The sequence below is a fragment of the Alosa sapidissima genome, chromosome 1, assembly GCF_018492685.1.
Source record: "Alosa sapidissima isolate fAloSap1 chromosome 1, fAloSap1.pri, whole genome shotgun sequence".
NCBI classification, from domain to species: domain Eukaryota; kingdom Metazoa; phylum Chordata; class Actinopteri; order Clupeiformes; family Clupeidae; genus Alosa; species Alosa sapidissima.
In genome coordinates this window covers 23,831,340-23,838,839 of record NC_055957.1, presented here as the reverse complement: position 1 = coordinate 23,838,839, position 7,500 = coordinate 23,831,340, and the positions used below count along the sequence as shown (strand labels likewise).

The 7,500-nt window shown below is 43.1% G+C and overlaps 1 protein-coding gene across 5 annotated transcripts in view; it reads right to left on the bottom strand.

Annotated features, from left to right (window-relative positions):
- Positions 1-7,500, bottom strand: part of bnc2 (basonuclin 2) — a 166,231-nt gene that overhangs the window by 98,410 nt on the left and 60,321 nt on the right. The gene's annotated exons all lie outside the window — the stretch shown is intronic.

Here is a 7,500-nt window from a genome sequence, read left to right as displayed (position 1 = left end):
TCTAAGATCAGGGTCATTTAGCACTCAAAAATGTACACAATGGGTCATTTGGAGCTCAGTGTGAAAGTGCAAGACAAAACAAAGAAAGGTGACAATTTTCACTGAGGCCCTGAAAACAGAGCGCTTGCTCTGGCCCATTTTACTTTAGTTTGTTATTGTGGCATAGTGTTAAAAATATCCCATTAACGCTGGAAAACAGAACAGCGGCAGGTCATCATACTGCTATCAGGCTTGAGTGTGGTAATCTCTCCAAAGGACCTGTGTGAGCTTTCTGAAGCTAGCTAGGATCTTTGGAGATCAGAAACAAATCAATATGTCCCAAATGGATATAAGCCTTGCCAAACCGCAAACATTAAGGATATTCTCTGTCGTCATTAAGCTTCCTAGAGTTATAGTGGTTTTCTTTAATCTAGTTATATTAATTTCTCCAAAGAAAAATGATCTGAAGTTACAAAGGATCATATTTCATAACAATAAAACAAGCATTTAACCCTGTCAAGCTTGATAATAATTCCTACGTAAAAAAATAAACAACATTTTACTATTGTCACAAAAATAGATCCAAATGATTGACATGAGGGGAAAAAAATAAGTAGCAAGACTGTATCTAAGTGCCATTTCACAGTTTTGACAGCTGCTCTGAACGCCTTGCTGTATGAAAGGCATATCTGCAGAGTTGTGGCCGTGTTTACACAAGCAGGTCCCCTGCATGTAAGGCATACATACATACACATGGGTAAGAGTTTACTGTGGCCATGGGCCTGTTTGCGTGTGTGTTACACGGTAGGAGTGTTAAGAGCTGGAGATGCCTGGTTTTGCCCCCTGAGGTCAGAGGGAGCTGGGGGGGGGGGGGGGTGGGGGGGGGTGGAGGGAGGTGGGTGGAGGGAGGTGGGGGGGGGGGGGCGGGGTGGAGGGAGTTGAATCATGGGAGATGCCTTGAGCGAGAGCAGCTACCTTTCACCACTCATCCCCTCTGATAAGAGCAGAGCAGATGGTCGCACATTTTTATCGTGCCTGAGCCCAAGGAACGCACGCAGCTCTCACAGGGGAGGGAGAGAGGGAGGGACGACCGGGCACACCGGCCACCACTGTCCCTGCAAGCGCCAGACACTGGACACAGAGAGGACAAGACCGTCTGCTTTGCCACTCCACACACAAAAATACAAACATACTCACAGAGAGACGCAGAATTACACACACAACACACACACACACACACACACACACACACACACACACACACACACACACACACACACACACACACACACATACATTCAGAATGTCTCTCTCTTTCTTCCTTTCACCAACACACACACACACATTTTTCTCTGGAGACAAGCAAGCAGAGCTCCGTTTAGGCACTGCCCTCTTGCCAAAGTGTGGTGCACAAATGTATTTCATGACTGCACCACCATATGTAAGCAGCCATGTCCTCCCCTTAGGACAGGCAGAGAGAGAGAGAGGGAGAGAGAGAGTGAGAGAGAAAAAGAGAGAGAGGGAGAGAGGGAGGGAGATCTGGGCCTGACCCTGTGAGTTTTGTGCACTCTGGCAGCTATTGATCAGCAGACTCGGCACAGCCAGGGGGACAGACAGACCCCGACGCCCACCGAGAGTCTCAGCAGCGGCCCCAGCAGACCCCGCGCTCCGTTTCGCCAAAGGCCCCCCCCTCTCGCTCGGAGGAATAACAGTAAAGAAAACACACACTGGGGGAAGAAGAAGGGGCCTGAATAAAATCTAAACCAGATCAATATGCGTGAACTTCAGAGGTGTGTCGGCTTTAGGTGGTGATGGAGGGGAGGGGTTGTGTGTGTGTGGAGGGGGTGCCCCCCCCCCCCCGGCAGCGCTATGGAACCTGCGCTTCACTCTGGCAGGGCTCCAGCACCATGGAACAGGGAAACAATCCTCCACACACTGGGGGCCACTCTCCCCAGTCACAGCAACACACCAACTCTCTCTCTCTCTCTCTCTCTCTCTCTCTCTCATCACTCTCTTTCTCTCATTCACACACTCGCTATCATTCTATCACTCTATCACTCTATTGCTTCTCTACCTGCTCATGTCCCTCTTTCTCTCGCTACCAAAGCAAATGACAAAAAAAGGACCTAACATGTAAATGACAAATGTTCATGGACAGAGATACAGGATGATGCCATAGAAAAGAATGCTTCAAAAGAAATAAAAATAATATTTAAACTGAATTTTTAAGAAGCTCAAGAAGAGAAGATATAAAGTATGTCATGTATCGTATACAACCAGGAGGGAAAATAATTTGTATACATCTTCAATCCAAACACAATGAGAGAATGCATCGATGGCACTCCAGAGCATTTGATCTTAATATTCCAGCACTGACTTGCAAATAGGGAGATAGAGGGAATTAAATCATGAATATTAAAAGCGACTTGAAATGGAAACTGCTACAAACCACACTGACAAATGGTTATTAAACGCCATAACCACTGCAAATTAATTCAAATTCTGATTATGGAATCATACAAATTAAAACATTCATTTTTACTGTAAAATAAACGGCAAAGATTGTAACTTAAAAAATGTCTTAAATCTCCATGGCTCTAAGCAAATAATAGCTGTACACTCCACAAATCAAAGAATAGCAGAGTTACTGATACAAGCACAAAAACCGCACCAATAAAATTTGGCCAGAAAACAAACAGTAATCGTCACACACACACACACACACACACACACACACACACACACACACACACTGTAAAACAATAGCCCATCTCCACAGGTAGTGTCTCGTAGTCACCGCACCCCAGCCGCAGTGCCCTGTGGGTGGCCTCACTGACACCTCTCTGCCTCTGCCCTTTCCCACACCCACAACACCACCACCACCACCACCGCCACCGCCGCCGCAAGAGCCCGCGTCAGCACGGCAGCCACTCACCCTGCCACAAACACACCAGCCAGGGTGACAAACCTCCCACACTCCCCATGCGCCGCCACAGGCGCTAGCCCTCGCCCCTTCTGGATGAAGACGAGATGAATAGGCGGAGAGAGTGGCGCAGCGGTGCTGAATTAGGAGCGTAAGCATCTCTGAGCCAGGTGAGCCAGGTGAGATTAACCCCCCCCAGCAGGGTGCCGTTAATTAGCTGGGTCAGTAGTTAACAGAGCCCGGCTCCTCCCCGCCATAAGCCTGGGAACCAGTGGACACTCCTACAACAGGCAACACTGCCCGCCTGCATCTTGCCCAGATATCGAAAGACTCGGCGAGTCGTAAGGAAAGGTGCCTTGATAGCAGAAACTGTGACAGTCAAAATCAAAGCATTGCTGCCCCGTCCTAAAGTTCAGCTGGCAATCATCACAAAGCATTGTTAAATATCTTGTAATGACTACCTTTTGTGAGACTGAACTCTCCTCATTTTGCCTTTAACCTCTCTCCCTCTCTCCCTCTCTCCCTCTCTGCTCTCCTCTTTCTAGTCTCCTCCACTCCACCCGGTTCTTTGTGCTGCTGCCGACCAGGGCCAGCCAAAAGCCTCTTCAGCTAGCACCCGCACACACATGCTAAACACTGGAGGAAAGAGCAGCATAGACTTCACAAATAGCCATCAGACACTCTTACATATGCAAATAGTAATGCAAACACACCCATACACCTACACCTACACCTACACATACACATACACACATACATGCATTGCATATGCACATACACACTCACTCAGTCACAATACACATGAATAAATTCCATCTGCAAACATAAAGAGTCATTCACAGATCATCTCTCTCTCTCTCTCTCTCTCTCTCTCTCTCTCTCTCTCTCTGTGTGTGTCTGTCCCTCTCTCTCTATCTGTCTATGTATCTATCTGTGTGTCTATGTATCTATCTGAGTGCGTGTCTCTATCTGTCTCTCTATCTGTCTATGTATCTATCTGCATGTATGTGTGTGTGTGTGTGTGTGTGTGTGTGTGTGCGTGCGTGTGTGTGTGTGTGTGTGTGTGTGTGTGTGTGTGTGCGTGTGTGTGTGTGTGCGTGTGTGCGTGCGCATGTTTTCCTCACGCATCTGTGACTATTGTAATATCCAGATTAAGGGGCCGCTGGTCTGTATGGAAGAGAATGATATTAACTCAATTACAGAGTGAGAGAAAACAAACTCTGTCCCTGACAAATAGGCTTCCTCTGCCAAAGACGTGAAGCACTCATGTCTGCTTTTGATTTGCACACTGAACACAAGAGGATGGAAGTCAGACTGCAAGCAGAGAGCTGATGGACGTCTAATGGCAAATATAGAATTTGAACTGTAATCTGATCATCCCAGCATATTTTTCTCCTAATTACCCCACATCGTTCTATCATGCTATACTCATTTTCAGTTTAGGGGGGGAAAATATTTAACAAGTATTCTCCAAGTGACACTCATCCCATGCTTGTGCAAACAAACACACCAACACACAAAAGAAAAACACAAATAAAATCAATGGTTGGTAATGAAGGAGGCGTAAACCAATCTGTCTAAGACCTCTATGTATTGAATAAATACGGAGTCCAGCGGTTGCCTGGCCAGTCTGACAACTCTTATCAAGATTCTCTCTTTTTCTTCATCATGTCTCTCCCAAAATATATCAGATTCTATAGACCCTTTTATCATGGTCACATCTTAACTCTCTCTGACATTGCATATTTATTTACAAATTTACAATCTTGTTTATATTTATGTAAAAATTATTCACATTTGTAAAACAAATTATTTTGATGTATTTCAAAATTAGGAATATTTTAACACATCCTAAGATAAACAGTAATCATTTTGAAATAGTGTTTGGATTAAAAAAAATACTTAAAACAGGTGATACACTATTATTATTATTATTATTATTATTATTATTACTATTTCATAATAACTGTTTAATTCTACTGTTACTGCACTTGCTTTTCATTTTGACAAATCTGACATTTTAAAAAGTAGAACTACCGCCTGTTTTAAACAGTATACTGTGCCGGTGTTTTGAAAAGATGGCACCTTTTTTATCGACTGTACCTCGTCCAGGTCTCTGGCCATTGTAGCCATGCCACACTTCAAAGGAAACCGAGCGACAGCGACCTTATACAAGAGAAGAGGGATTATGAGCCAGGGAAAACAGAGGACTGTTCGGTGAACACCGACACCGATTTGAGGTCTGCCGGTGGTCTTTGCAGCTCCCACGTCTAAATTTCTGGGCCGCTGCTGAGAACGTATGCAGGCCTACCGTTTACGATGGGAACTTAATCCACACCCTTGCTTTGGAGAGCATAGTTAAATCAAATGACAAGCTTTAATGCTATTTTATGACGGAGAATTGCTCGTGATGGACCAATTATGAAGGTATATCACTTAACCTTAACGTGCTAAGGTCGATATTAATACCTAAATGTACCATAACAAAGTTGCTATACAGCTGTTTAGCACTCTGGCGTTGAGGATGTGAATATATTTTTTGTAGATCCAAAAGCAACAAATTTATATAACACAATCATTTCCTTTGTCATTTATAACCTAACAGCAGCTGCGTTGTGCAATGTCAAGGATCTGGTAGACAGACGACATTCCAATTAACACCTTACATTGCAGCTGACAGAAAAAAAAAAATATTGCAGCAGATTTTGAATGAAGATGCTAACAAGGTCATGAAGGTGTAAGTTGTGAATTATCACAATTATTTAAAAGCTTTGATGTGAGATAACAGTGTCGCTATTCTGTTATAGTGTCAACACAGTTCTTGCGCAGTATCTATGACAGAACAATTTTAGAACAATAAAATTGCAATTTACCTTATTTTATTTTTTTTATTATTAGTATTAATTCGGTTGAAGTTATATCGTTTACCCGATCAATTTGCAAACACTGAAGAATGAATAGCCCGAATAGAAAAACAGTCTTAAAGAATTTGAACATTAACCATAAACAAGTAGGCTCCTGATTTACTGGAGCATTCCAATTATTTTCCACATTATATTATATTTCAAATCATTCTTTAGGAAAAGTGTAAAAACGACTAACTGAATATTCGACTCAATAAGCACATTGCACAGGACCTCGTCTATCTTCTTTTTTTTAAATTATTTTACATGTAAACAATTTGATCGGAAATAAAGCTGTCAGTGTATCGATTATTTCCCATTTTAGTGTATGTCTTTAAAAATAAATCGAACGATTTTGCGATGTAAATGACATGTGTACTGAGCTTGAGACCAAAGCTGAAAGTTGTATGAAAGAGTATGACTTCCAGAGATGCAACCACACAGTTGCTTTTGCAGCAGAGCACACAACCCATTGACGAACAATTCTCTCTGGGTTCATAAATGTACTATTTATCAAATAATTTGATTTACAACGCTTAGTCAACAACAAAATCAATACAATTTCCTTCTAACACACATTCATACAGAACAATCACTCTCGAATCAATTTTATTGAAATATTTTCCTCAATTAACGTACAAAAATACAGCCATAGCTCGTGTCACTCTACTTTAGGACGTGAATCAAAGAGCAGGAAAATAGATTTCAAACTCAACCGCAAAACGTTAATCTCTCTCAATACCCAAGGCGCAAAGAGCTCTGCAAACAGAAGTCATGATCGCTTAGATTCCAATAAAGCAGTCTGTCAAGCGCTTCTTGTGAGAATTTATGTCATGCCTACTAAACACGCGAGATGCCCTGTAAGTGCTGGGTGGAAGGATAAATAAAGGTGGGTCCCATAGCTGATTATATTGGAACAACGGTGCACATTTGTAGGGATGCAAGTGCCCGTCCCAACAGATGCCCCAACATACACCTGCGCAGATGCGATGTCGCGCGGGGAAGCTGCACGCTCTAAGCGCAGAGTACCAGAGCTCAGTCAGATCGATGGATCGATAAACTTGACAACCCCCCATACAAATTCTCAGTTTCACATACTATCCCAGGATGTTCCAAGGTAAATCTAGAATGCACTTACAATTTGTGAAGCCGAGAATGTATAGTTGGTGGGAATTCATTTACAATACAATATTTACAATGGGCACTTACAATAAAAACCGTATGCTACCTGAAGTACAGCTTACAGTGTCAGAAACAAGACACTAAATGTGTAGGCTACGCATTGACAGCACCACTGACTTTTCTAGACATTTTGTTGCAAGCTGCACAACTTGGTAACATGGTAACTAAGGAAATGTATGTGTCTCAGTTTACCTCTATGCTGCGAACATATCACTTTCATAAAGAGCAAAAGAGTGGAAAAAAAACTTTCTCAACAAACTTGACCGAGTACATTGCGCAAGCAGAGCTGCTGCGGCCTGCGTGCGTGACATCTAGTGCATGGTACGGAGACACCGTCAGCGATGATTAATTGTAAGCGAACTGCCCCCTTCTAGAGCTCCTGCCCCCCCCTTGTTGGACGAACATGCTAAGGATGCCAAATTACGCCCACAAGCCCCCTCCCTTTACAGAAGGTATGCGTGTACATTCTACACTATACAAAAAAAAAAAAAACACGCCGAAACACAGCGTGGT